Source organism: Dama dama, chromosome 30 (genome assembly GCF_033118175.1).
Source record: "Dama dama isolate Ldn47 chromosome 30, ASM3311817v1, whole genome shotgun sequence".
NCBI lineage: Eukaryota > Metazoa > Chordata > Mammalia > Artiodactyla > Cervidae > Dama > Dama dama.
In genome coordinates, this window is record NC_083710.1 from 51876332 (window position 1) to 51890885 (window position 14554).

Below are 14554 nucleotides of genomic sequence, written 5' to 3' on the forward strand. Positions count from 1 at the left end.
TGCCATACTTTCCTCTAGGGGATCTTCCTAACTCAGGAATCAAACCCACATCTCTTTTATGTCTCCTACATTGGCAGGTGGATTCCACCTATTGTCACCTGGAAAGCCCCTTTACACTGGGCTAAAAGTAAAAGAATTTTCCGTATCAGAAAAGTTGAGACAGTTCCAGATTGAATTCTGCTATCGTTTCAGCTGGCTGTAAAGAGGAAGCTACATGCTGGCACAGAGGAGAAAATGGTCCCCAGAATTCTCAGACTCACCAGAAAGGTCAGGTTAAAATGATCAAATGAAAGGGTGATGTAGGGTCTGCAGTTTTGATGTCTGGGCAACTTTTGGTAAAATACAGAAGGAACTAGGTAGAATAGGGATGAAGTTACGAATAGCTTCCTTCCAGACAGGGCATCAGTGGTTACTTGGGATTTTATGCCAAAGAATCTTGTCTCAAACCTCATCTTTACAATTTCTGCATGACCTCCATTTACCTCCTACAAACTTGGTTACATCTAGACTGACTGGCCCTCCCTGGACACACTATGCTTTTAATTATTTGTTAAAGGTCTCCGTGTCTTTACGTCTAGGCAGTTGTTGATTTTCATCATTCCACTATGCATAAATTCAGTTACTATGGTTTATTTAAATAACATCAGTCCCTCAACAACACATTTCAAATTTCAGTTACTAGGGTAACTCAACTAAAAGTATTTGTATAACATACAACCTTTGCTGCTAGCTCTTCAGTGTACAAATCACGATTTGAATAATATACGTGCATCATGATCAGTGACCAGTTATGTTGCTTCTTTTAAAATCTGTTGGTGATAGGTCATTCTGTGTGTTTGTTGTTCAGTCATGTGTGATTCTTTTTGATCCCATGGACCATAGCTCACCATGCTCCTCTGTTCATGGGATTTCCCAAGCAAGAATACTGGAGTGGGTTGCCATGCCCTTGTCCAGCGGATCTTCCCGACCTAGGTACTGAACTTGGGTCTCCTGCATTGCAGATGGATGCTTTACTGTCTGAACCACTAGGGAACCCAGTGGACTGCCAGGGAAGTCTCAGTGATAGGTCATTACACATCTCTTATTCAGTTCTGAAGAGACTGCAAAGCATGTAGTTTGATTGGCTTCTTGTTTTGAAGGGATAAACTCACATGATATTTCATATAATGGATAATGAAAATGGGACTGGTCATCAATAATGAAAGTGTAGTAAAGAAATAAAAAGTGATAGTGCTTTAAATGAAATTTGAATTGAACATAGTATTATAGCAGTGCTTTAAATTAAATTTGAATTGAACATAGTATTATAGCAGAAATAGTTGACCATGAAGTGTAGAACACGGCCACCGTTCAAGACACTCTAGATGTGCTGGCAAGAGATTCAGCAAAGGTGAACTGATGAACATAAGTGAGGAAAGTGGTGAGTAGGAAAGGATTGAGATGTCCCAGAAGGAGAGACAATGGCAAAAGAGTACTTTAAATGAAAGGAATTCTTGAAGATGTTTCATGACATTGAAAGCAAAAAGGATAAAATGTTGGAAGTTGATTCATACTTAGAAGGGAATATGGCAACTGACCATGGCATTAAAAAGATCCTTGCTCCATATCAATCAGAGGAAGGAAAGCACTGTTTAAACAACTTTAACAGTTTCTTAAAATGAGATGAAGGACTTCAGTTCTCAAAATTTCTGGTATGTAGGGTGACAGTGTACTAAATAAATATTGATTTTATATTTTTTCAATTACCTATATGTTTATAACCAACAGCAAGACAGCCTTAATGTTTTGACAAAAAAAAAAAAAAAATAGACTGGTCACAGAAAAATTGCAATATTTCCTATTGATTAAGTTTTATCTGCTTAATTTCAGCTTGCATAATCATTTTTACTGTTTCATAGGATTATTCAAGGCAAGAACTGCCTGTGATAGCATTTTGTTGGGTTGTCATTATTTATATATGTCTGTCTTCCACACGAGACCATTGAGCTTCAGTGGAATAGAAACATCTTTTGTACATTTCCCCCAAGACTGTCTATAGTAACTGGCACATAGCCGACTCTCAACAATTTTGTTGATTAAATGAAAGGAATATTTTCTACTTAAATCTCAAAGACTTTACATGGAAATCATATTGAACAATATGTACTTTCCACATTTGTGTGTTCTTGTACTTAACATCACTGAAGAGCATAAGGATTAAGTGCTACCTTTTAATAAGACCAAAGATTTTTCAACTCTATGGGCTTCCCTTGTGGCTCAGCTGGCAAAGAATCCACCTGTAATGCAGGAGACCTGGGTTCAATCCCTGGGTTGGAAAGATCCCCTGGAGAAGGGAAAGGCTACCCACTCAGGTCTTCTGGCCTGGAGATGTCTGTGGACTGTATACTCCATAGGGTCACAAAAAGTTTGACACCACTGAGCAACTTTCACTTTTCGTCCTTCCAAAAGAAAAGTATAAATATTCTTTTTAAATAATTGATTCCTGTTAACATTTGAATCAAGAATGTCTTAATAACAATTTTTTGACAAAACTTTTGATTTCAAGCCAAATGCAAGGGAAAGTATGGCCTTATTAGGGATTTGTCTAACTGATTGCTGCTGCTACTGCTAAGTCACTTCAGTCATGTCCAACTCTGTGTGACCTGATCCCTGGGATTCTCCAGGCAAGAACACTGGAGTGGGTTGCCATTTTCTTCTCCAATGCATAAAAGTGAAAAGTGAAAGTGAAGTCACTCAGTCATGTCCGACTCTTTGAGACCCCATGGACTGCAGTCTACCAGGCTCCTCCGTCCATGGGATTTTCCAGGCAAGAGTACTGGAGTGAGTGCCATTGCATCTATGGATCTAGGTGTGTTTAAAACACACCAGACTGAAAGTAGATTTTTATTTTTGGCTATAACTATTTAATCAGTTTTACTAGAAAGTTGGGATAATAGTGGATCCAGTAGACTATGCCAACTTGTCTAAAATTAATATTTGGCAAAGCGCAAAAGTTGTTAGTATCTTGCCTTCTATGTTGTTTCCTCTGATCTGCACACATCAGATGAATTGTTAAAAGTCATTAGAGAGCATAGATTAGTTGAAAGTGAAAAGTTTTGCTCTCTGAAGATTGTTATATCTTTTTTTAGGCAAGTGCCTGAAACTATCTATTGAAAAACTGCTGAGGACTTACATACAGCCTTACCAAGTTCATGTCACAGGCAAGTAACCACATGAATTCAACCACATCAAATGAGTCATCCTGTTCAACAAGATGAGTCCATTGATCACATCAGAGATGTGTCAAATTGCTATGAAAGTTTCTAAGACTTACAAATTCTATATATACCTTGTTGTAGATGAGTTAGTGGTCCATACTGAGAGTGGCCCACTCACAGGCTAGTCTGTGTTACATGTGGTCAGCATTTTAAGCTTTTTGGTCACTAGACTTTCAACTTCTCCCCTCCTCAGCCATTTATTCTCATAGTCACATCCTTTCTCATGCTCAGCACAAAGCAGGTGTTCACAAAATGTTTATTAGATAGATAAATAAGCTAACAAACTAGTAAATTAAAACAGAAGCATCTATGAAGGGACTTTTGAAGGGAACAGAAACTCATAAGTGAGACGTGAGATGCCACAAAGTGAAACTATCATTGCCTAACTGTTGCTGAAGTTGGGATTTAACATTGTGGTGGATTCTTAAGCCACACCTCTATTCAAAATCTGTCAGGGCATACACACAGTTTGTGATCCAGTTGGAATATTGTGAGACATGGAGAGGGGGCCTTAATGATTTCTGGAAAGCTTTCCTTCAAGGTAAGATTAACAGACTGACTTCAGATATCTATAAACCAGAAGGATTCTTCTTCTTTTTTTTTTTTTCATTTATTTTTTATTAGTTGGAGGCTAATTACTTTACAATATTGTAGTGGTTCAGAAGGATTCTTCTGATTCCCTTTCATCTCATGTAGTCTTTAGATCTCTGAGGCTTAAAATGGTGCTGTAAGTTGCATTGTGTGCAAAAAAACTCACAACACTACTCTGCTATAATAATAAATTTAAAATAAGATTGAAACTTATTCAAGTAGATGTTAATAGTTTTCATACTCAGAAGATAGAGATACTGAAAACCTGATTTAGAGTAGATTGTTTTCTAAAATCTCCTTCCCTTTTTGGCATACCTATGTATATGGCATATCTTTCCACCAGCAATATAAAAAATAGGAAACAAATATTTATTTTGTAAAGGAAATATTTTCCTTTTAGGGTGAGATTATAAAGCAAATAATTTCCCTCAAAAGTATATTTTATATATGCAGACAGCCAAAACAGTGAAGGTGGAATTAACAGTGAATAAAGAAGTAAATATTTTAACCAGTATTCTGTAATTTGCACATACAAATAGGACAATGAATTATAGGATAATGAGCAAAGGAAACATAAAATGCTTAATGGCCCTGGTACTCAGTTCACTGTTGTAAAAACCTACTTTGAGCTGTGTTTAATTGAAACATATGCTTTCCAACAGTTTGCACGATTGTTTGGAAAGTTAACCTGCCTCATTTTTTACCTAAAGAAAAGATAGATAAAGGAGTAAAAAATTTGGTTTTCTTAGGAATTCTTGTGGTGATTTGTCATGAAAAAAGTCTCTGTTAACATCTTTGCCGAAACTGTTTCCAGTATTCAAATCATATTCATTTAACAGCTACTGGTCTTTCATCCCTTCTGAAGAAATAAAAATGAAGTTCAGGCCTCCAAGGGCTGGTTAACATCATGGTGACATCGTTTCCAAAAGTGTTCCAACTCCAAATGAACACAAATCCATTTAGAGTGGGAGATTACAGAGGTAAAAACAGTTTTATCTTCCCATTCGATACTGTGGACTATTCACTTAATTTCAACTTTGGCAGCAAGCATGCAATTAAGATGCTGTGTAGTATACAATCATTTTTGACAAAATGAAAAGATTCAGTTTGGAGGTGAAAATAGGAAAGGAAGTCTGTCAGGTAATTATAAAATCTTAAGCATGAAAACGATCAATATCCTTCATTTTATACGATAGTGTGTCCAGGAAATTTGGATGTAAATAGAAGCAGCTGGAATTTTATTTTAAGGGAAATAGGGGATTTTAATTTTTAAGGAATCTTGCTTTAAAAAAATTCTTCTGCAAACTGAAAACAATTCTACCCTGATTCATCCATTGTATGCTATAGACTAATTTCTACTAATTTACATGGCAGAATTTATAGATACATTTGGAATAATTTTGATTATATGACTCAACAACTGCACATTAGGTGTTGACAAACAAATATAAAAACAAAATAAATCTATACCCAAAATGCCTGAAAATGTAATGTACTGTCAGTATAAATTTTCTTTTTTATGCAAAGGGAAGAAATTATTTTCTTTGTTGGTTTCTTCACTGATTCAACAACAGCAAAAGTAATTTGATGGGTTGTTATAGTTACAAGAAAAGTTTTCAAAGTTTTCATTCTTTTGAAAAATACTTAAGGATTCGTAGTGTAATTCTATCATTATAGTTTATACATTTTAAAAACTTAATGCAATTTAAAGCTTCAGAAGCGATCAGCTAATATTTCTCTTCCAGTGTCATCTGATTGTGTACAAAAATTGTGGTTAATATATGATCTTGTATAAGTATTTGGTGGCCAAATAAAAAAGAGCTATTAATTCTTTTAAACTCATAAATGCTATTTTAGAATATATTTTTTGAAGCACAAAGACAATGGAATCTAGTTATAATATGTCAATAAATGTGTAGATCATGGACAACCTTTGAATAGTATCACATATTTTGAGAATTACAAACGATGGGGCTAATGTCAGAAATTCCTATTCCTGATTAATCATCTGTTTAGCAAAGAGATGTTAATCTTAGACTGGTTCAGAAACACATTGAGAAAGGACTGAGTGGATCTTCAAAGACAAAGTATACCATAAGAGTTGTGGAATTATCTTTATATTTCAAGGCAGAATCAGTTCCGGGACATTATTTCCAATATGAATGCCGTTCAGTCCCCTTTACAACACCCTGCCAACTTGTCCAGCCTCTGTTCATGTCTTTTATGAAAGGAAACCCAATGTCCCTGAGGAAAGACAAATTCTGAGGCAGTCAGTGGTTTTTTTTTTTCATTTATTTTTATTAGTTGGAGGCTAATTACAATATTGTAGTGGTTTTTGTCATACATTGACATGAATGAGCCATGGATTTACATGTATTCCCCATCCCGATCCCCCCTCCCACCTCCCTCTCCACCCGATCCCTCTGGGTCTTCCCAGTGCACCAGGCCCGAGCACTTGTCTCATGCATCCAGCCTGGGCTGGTGATCTGTTTCACCATAGATAATATACATGTTTCGATGCTGTTCTCTCGAAATATCCCACCATCGCCTTCTCCCACAGAGTCCAAAATTCTGTTCTGTACATCTGTTTTTCTTTTTCTGTTTTGCATATAGGGTTATCATTACCATCTTTCTAAATTCCATATATATGCGTTAATATGCTGTATTGGTCTTTATCTTTCTGGCTTACTTCACTCTGTATAATGGGCTCCAGTGGTTTGTTTTCCTTATTGATTTGAAATCTTTCTAGGCTTCTTCCTAATGGGTCAGCACAGCCAAGTAATAGAAGAGAACTTATTTCCCAAACTCCTCTGCTTACCCTCAACCCCATCTTTCCTCTGTTTCCACCAACCTTTCCTTTCTCCTCTCTTTTTGAAGTTTGAAAAATGGCAATAAGTGTGTATTCTCGATGTTAAACGATATGTCAAGATGAGAAGAGAGAATGAGAGAATAATTAGGGGAGGAGAGAGCAGTCCGAAAAAAGGGATAATGTAATAGAAGAAAGACCAGTAGACTGCGGACCATGGGCCTCACACTCCCACTTGGTTGGAATTGCTCATACAAAGAAGGTCTTAACCAGGAGGATTGGGGTCAATCAATGTGGGATGAATTAAAGAGTCTGGTGGTCTGTACTTGATGTTGGTCAATACTCAAGGCTTTCTGAGTAACATCAAATACATTTTGATTGGATTTTATTTCACTTATTTAAAAATTATTTTAATGTTAATTTTGTTTAGATAATATACTTACATATATTCATAAGTCAAATTTATGAACATGGAAAATTCTGTCTACTCTTTTCCCTAAACGCCTACTTACTCACTCTGGTAGCCATCAATTTTATTAGATTTTCAAATAAAAACTCTCATTAGGCCACCAGTAGAGACTCACAGGTCTTTAATCCCCAAACTTTGATTTGGAAACTCTGGGACTGCCATGAGGCAGTTTTGAAGTATACTCTTCACATATGTCTTTGTTATTTGTTTTTTTCAGTTCTCAATAGTGGGTTAGTTATTCCCAGTGAATATATTTTAGAAATTGAATATATCTTTCAGAGACACTGCTTTGTTAACTTGTCAAGGTGTTATGTATTTCATGCAGACCTTATCCATTATCTATACCATCACAGAAAATCTTTTATGAAGAAAAACTGGATATGTTATGTTTCATGTAGCCCTTGATCTATGACTTTGTCTTAGACTTGTGTTTCATCAAAGAAAAAAAAAAAAGCAGCTTGGTACAGTTTTATCTGTCAAAGAGCTGCTTTAACAAAGTCTGAGGAGACCCAATCATATTACGTTGGTCTGGTTCGACTCTTCCAGGCAGTATATAGAAGGGTGAAAGGTCTCTGATTCTATGATAGGTGCCCTGAAAAATAAATCTTGTGATTTGTTCATCTTCTCCCCATCTATCAAAAGGAAACTAATAAACAGTCCCAGATGCAGTGGTAGGAAATGGAAAATAAAATCTCCCCCATGCCAACCCAGTAGCAACTGGTATTTACCAGAAAGAGAGCTTATTGTCAGTCTCCCCACACACCCAACTCTACTGATTTGAAGAAGAATGAACACAAATAAGAGAGCAAAAGAACTGACCTCTTCGATTAGTAGAGTTAGCGCTATTAGCACTCTTTTATTTGCTGGTAAATATTGGATTTTGCCTAAAAGTTAAAATGTGGACATAAACTGAACTGGTGAATAGAGGCATGCATCTATGAATTACTCTCTTCATGTTACTTTGCGTTGGAAAATTACTCTGTAAGCTCTGGATTTATAATCATGCATCTCACATGTAGCTGACTTGTAGTGGAAATGGTTTAGAAATGAGCTATGTGTGCAAGGCCATATTTTCTTACATAGATGGATATGCAGAACAGCTAATATTATGGCATGAGGGCACTGTAATCCTATTTTGAAAGGCAATTTGTGTGTGTGTCACCCTCAGATGACCAGAACAGCTAATATTATGGCATGAGGGCACTGTAATCCTATTTTGAAAGGCAATTTGTGTGTGTGTCACCCTCAGATGACCAAACTGGGCTCTATCTTTTTCACCAATGTGCTAGTTTCATCAGCTCTGTCTTCTTCATGGTGTCATTGTGGAATGAATGGCCAAGATGATTCTCAGTTTACCAAAGATTATTACCCAGAAGTGAAGGTGGAGGAGTACCTTGGTCAGGACACAAATCCTGCTCTATGTCTGTAGTGTGTTCACAGGGGCCAGTGTGGCGGGAGGTTTCTGCCTCATATGGTCATTCAGGGATCCAGACTCAAAGGATCCACCATTCTGTGATTACATCACCTGGAACACCTGGAACACAGCCCCTTTGTCATCACAGCAAGAGGAAAGAGTGCAAGAATATCTCACATCCTTGCTTGTGTGCTTCAGTCTGAGTCACAAATTTACCAGAATCTGTCTTCTCGTCACAAATTATAGAATTGACTCTTCCTATTACTTGTGGAACACACACATCTCTTCCTCAAGACCTCCTCTAAGAGACCTCTTTCTCTTCTTTGAGACAATTCAATCCTATTTAGACATAGCATTGAACTCAAGTCTTCAAATCTCTGGATTCACAACAGTCCTTACATTAGATGTGAATATAGTCTGTCTTGGTCTGGAAAGTTTGATGTAAAAATACAAGTTATCTGCTTCCCTACACTCCCATTGTCCTTCAACACACACACACACACACAATATAGTAGCAGAAAAGAGAAATTGTAAAAAAAAAACAAAAAACCTCAAAATTTTAGTTGCTCACAACAACAAATATTTATTTTTGCTCTCAGGTATTTCCAGAAATAGGAGTGTGCCATGATTGGCACTAACTGTAGTCTTTGAGAAAGCTCCTTTATCAATTAAACCCTTTGGACTCTGACAGAGTCAGACAGGACTGAAGTGACTTGGCAATGCACACATGCACCCCAGTATTAGATAATGGCCTTTGGAAACAGAATTTGCCCATAATCTTATTTTTACCTTGAGCCTGCTTTAATTTTTATGGTTAACACCAAGTGAAATGGACATGTTTTGGTGTGTGGAGTCTATGAACTTTAATACATATAGGTTACTGGAACTACCATTGCAATAAGGATGAAAAACAGTTCCACCTCCCCCCATATCCCCAAAATGCCTCTTTGTAGTGCCACCTTCCCCCATGATATCAATACAGGAGTGTCCTTTCCCACTTTTTAATTCAGAATGTGAGGATATCTGCTATCATCTACTTTCCTGAGTCCTCAGATGGTTGCTTGACTTCTTTCAGGATTTTATATTTGCATTCAGTGGGATAAATGGAAAAGAATCAATTGCTTGGTCTTGTCTGGAACCAGAATTTCACTGAAGTGTTTTGAACAGGGGACTTTTAAGCATAATGGCCATAATGAAGTGTGGGGAAATAAAAGTCAATGGAAAGGATCTAGGTGTTTCCTTAGCTAAATTTCCAATTAAGAAGACTAAGCAAATTCCCATATACCATCAAAGCAAAGCTATTTTTTTTTCCAGAGTGTCTAATCACTCAGTCATAGTTGACTCTTGGCAACCCTATGGATTTTAGCCTGCCAGGCTCCTCTGTCCATGGGATTTCCCAGGTTAGAGTACTGCAGTAGGTAGCCATTCCCTTCTCCAGGGGATCTTCCCAACCCAGGGACCAAACTTGGGTCTGCTGCATTGCAGGAAGATTCTTTACTGTCTGAGTCACAAGGGAAGTCCCTTTTTTTCTAAAGAATTTTTTATTTAATATATTTTTTTAAGCATCAAAGTAGTAAGTATAGACAAAATATTGTTTGATTTCATTAAATTTATTTTTTAAGTTAGTATATTTTTATTTTGGCTTACAAATAGGGGCATTGTTATATCCTGTGCTTAGAGCACCTAAACACTATCACTAGGGATATCACCAGGCAATTCCAGCTAATCCAGTCTCTAACCATCATTTCAGTATCACCAGAGAGCCCTCATAACCTGAATTTTGGAACACAGTCTTCAGGCTGGGATCAATTTTGGATCACAAATACCTTTACCTCTTCATCTTCTGTGTCTTTCTCATCACCTACACTCATGATATGTGACTAGAAATTTTCACGTAGCAATTTACTTGGTACTCTCAGAACTAAGGAAGAGGAACAAAAGTTACCATTAAATAACTGAGTAGAATGTGAAGGTACATGGATTATCTCCTTTATTCCCCACTGTAGGTATTAGTTCAGTATTACTATTCTCAACATACAGGTGAGGAAACTGAGACAGAGATTCAGTAACTTGTCCAAGGTTGCAGCACTAATTCCAAAGTTCATGTTCTCTCCTAACGCCACATGGGTCTATCCTTCCATGCCACCTATACTTGATAAGATAGAAACAAACAGGTAACTTAGGGCTAAAGATAATTCAAGAGATTAGGATCGCATGGAGCAAAATGGAGTGGGGAAAATGCAGGAATTCTAAAAAGAGGCTGAAATCTTTTATGTCTTTGTGTCTGTTTTATGGGCTTCTCAGGTGGCTCAGTAGTAAAGAATCCACCTGCCACACAGGAAACCCGGGTTTGACCCCTGGGTTGGGAAGATCCTCTGGAAGAGGAAATGGCAACCCATTCCAGTATTCTTGCCTGGGGAATCCCATGGACAGAGGAACCTGGTGGGCTACAGTCCATGGGGTCGCAAAGAATCAGACACAACTGAGTGACTGAGGATGTGTGCATGTCTGTTCTATGTTAAAATATCTATGATATTTGAAACAAGCAATCTACTTCCAAATGTTTTTATGAATATATTTTTTCTTGAGGCTGTGGTTTTGGGGTACTGATATTATACCACAACCTTTTAAACCTGTTGTCTGTTTGTTTTCTGATACTGTCTGAAACCTACCTATTAATCTTGCTTCTGATGTTCGTTCTCTATTTTTTATGCCAACATGGAAAATAAAGGATGAAGGGTTGGTCTTCTGGCTAAAAACCTATGCGAGATTTTTTTTAGGCTGGAACCTAGGCAATGACAATGGCTTTACTTGGCAGGCCTCCATGGGACAACTGCTCTCCCCACACCAGACTTGGTGCTTGGCCAGGGCAATATAGTCTCAGAAGGGAGTTGCGGTCAAGAATTCAGGTCTCGCTAGTCATGTTCTGTCATGTATTTTTATATCCAGTCCCAGTGCATTCATTCTTAGGTCTCTTTATCTGACATTCTGAGCCAAGGTCTTCTTCAGATGCCTCTGCTAAGGCCTTCTTATGAGGAGAGGAAGGAGAAAACTTGAAGATAATTTTCCCCACTCTGACTAAGTACCCACTTCTGTTCTACTCCTAGTCCTTCCGTTACATCCTCCCCATGATCCTAGAGTTCATAAAACCTCCAGAGGCTTGTTCATAGAGATGATCTCCACCTCTGTGTTGTTCTACCTGACTCTGGACCAAGCTGACATTCCGTGGGGGAAAACAGAACCGTGTTTCCTTGGGTTTTAAAGTTCTACTTGTAACATCCATAGTAAGTGGTTAAAGGCTTACTCTCTCATTTTTGACTTGTGCTTTGATTGGGCTTCTCAGGTGGTGCTAGTGGTAAAGAGTCCACCTGCCAAGGCAGGAGATGCAGGAGATGCAGATTTGATCTCTGAGTTAGGAAGATCCCAAGGAGTAAGAAGTGGCAATTCACTCCAGTATTCTTGCTTGGAAAATTCTATGGACAGAGAAACCTGGTGGGCTACACCACGGGGTCACAAAGAGTTGGACAGGACTCAGCAAGTTGAGCACTTGACTGGCTACTCAGACATCTGACAGCTAAGCTCATTCTTTTCTCTTCTATCTCATCCAACCTCAAGACAGAAAAAGGCCATCCAGAGTTTAAATAAGACTGGAAGTTGTGGACTCCACTGAATATCCCTGAAGCAAACTTATAGACCTATTTTAGGAGAAGAAGGAGGACAATTAATCTCAAAAAAAATTCCCATTTATTTCTCAAACTCCACTTAATTTCTCCTAAATTCTAAGTTTCATAATTGTCATCTTTGGCAAGCTTTTATGGTAGGAAATTGTTTCATAGTGATGTCTGCTATATGCTGGCCAAATCATAAAGTCATTATGCTTTTACTTCATAAAAATATACAAAGACCACAAATATATTAATCAGATACAAATATTCCATCTACCGTACATATTCACATGTCTGATGAAGAGCTGACTGACAGAATAAATGAATGAATTACCAAATAACCATACTGGGACTTCAAAAGTCGGCCCTGGAATGAGAGCAGAGAGTAGCAGTAAGCAGAAAGAATGTGGTGATTATGTTGTCTGAAAGGGAAAAGAAAGAAGAAACAGAATAGCAGGTAGTAGGGAGGAGTGGAGAGGAGAAAACACATGAAGGAAAAAGGCAATACCTTCTGTTTTTACCTCAAAAGTTGTTTTTTGTCTCCTGATTGATGTTTTAGAAAGCTTAATATGCTTCTGAAGAAAAAGACCAGGAAATTAGAGAATGTCCTCAACACTACCCTGCTGGGTTCCACCAACTCTAGTTTGAATGAAATGAAAAAATCAAAGTACATCTATGTTTCATTTCCAACAGAAGGTAGAAGGTTTTTTCCCCTTCATTTTTTTTTCTTCATAAAAAATTTACCCTTTGAAAAACTCATACTGCATCTAGGTTAACATTAGTCATCTCCCTTCAGTAAAAATAATTTTGACCAATGTTATGCTGGATATCTCATTGTCTTGTCAACAACAACATGGTAATTGGCATGAATGTCCAAAAATCAAAGCCTTTCAGAAATGATAGGCTTGATTTAGCCCCACTGGCACGGCTCTCATTAATTCAGTGAGGACTGTGTAGTACAAATATACAGATTCCTTTATTCATCACAGTAATGACCTCAGGGAGCCTCATTGAAAATGTACATGACAGATCAGGTAGGGAATGCTGTTGCCCAAATGAACAGAAAATAGCAAATGAGAGCAAGATAATATGAAATTTACCTTAGAAAAAACATTAAGTAATCATTACTTGAATAAATTATGTATTTTATATAATCCAAAATATTCTGTACTTAAAAGCCCCGAAAGGGCAAATGCACATTTCACTAAATGTTTCAAGATTCTGAATTAAATCTGAAAGGAATCTCTCTTCATTATTATGTGTTAACATAGGTCCATTGGATTCCTTTGGGTGAGAATATTTAAATAATCTCACTTATAAAAACCATGCAGTAGATTTCTGCCTCAATGACCAACACCATCACTGTCTCTACTTCCCACCCACGCCCACCACAAAAGCACACCTGCACTCTATGGATCGAATGTCTGTGATGCTCCAAATTTATATGCTGAAATGCTAGCCCTCAATATAATGCTGTTAGGAATGCTGTTAGGGGGATGGAGAGTTGATTAGGTCATGAGGGCAGAGTCTTCATGAATTGGATTACTGCCCTTATAAAAGGGACTGAAGAGATCTCCCTTGACTCTTCTGGCATGTGAGGATATGGCTAGAAGATATCTGTCTGTGAACCAGGAAGCAGAGACTCACCAGATACCAAATCTGGTGGTGCTTTGATCGCGAACTCCCTAGCTTAAAAAAACAAATGTTTAAGGCATCCACTCTGGGATGAATGAATTAAGGTATGCAACCATATGTGTGTATACACACAGATTCACATACAGGAAGTGGGGATATACTTTACAGAAATCTCTCTTGCTGTACAGTACAGGCTTCCCAGGTGGTTCAGTGGTAAAGAATCCCTCTGCCAATGAAGGAGACATGGGTTCATTCCCTGGGTTGGGAAGATCCCCTGGAGGAGGAAATGGCAACCCACTCCAGTATGCTTGTTGGGAAAATCCCATAGACAGAGGAGCCTAGTGGGCTACAGTCCCTAGGGTCTCAAAGAATGGGATATAACTGAGCACACACATGCATGGCATGGCATGCACAGAAGTAGAACAGTATTGTATCACTGACAAGAGGATTGGAGGGAGAAGAATCCATAATTAGTAGAGGTAGATGAAAGCCTGGACATGACTTAGCAACTAAACAACAACAACAATAAAGATGAAGAATAGGAGATAGATAAGTGGGGTGGAAGAACAAACAAACAAACATAAGACAATGGGGAAAAATAAGAGGATATGGAAAAGAGAATGATGTAGATGGGAGTGATGTCAGAGCAGAATTCAGAGACGGGGTCCAACGGAACCTCAAGTGTGCCTCACTTTGCTACAAAGTAATGAGTTCGTT

General features: G+C 37.8%; 1 long non-coding RNA gene across 1 annotated transcript in view; it reads left to right on the forward strand.

The window, feature by feature from the left end:
• Nucleotides 1–3204, forward strand: part of LOC133049283 (uncharacterized) — a 248542-nt gene extending 245338 nt beyond the window's left edge. The window contains exon 3 of the long non-coding RNA XR_009691281.1: nucleotides 3129–3204. This is a non-coding gene — a long non-coding RNA (uncharacterized LOC133049283). The remainder of the gene's footprint in view (nucleotides 1–3128) is intronic.
• The last annotated feature ends 11350 nt before the right edge of the window (nucleotides 3205–14554 follow it).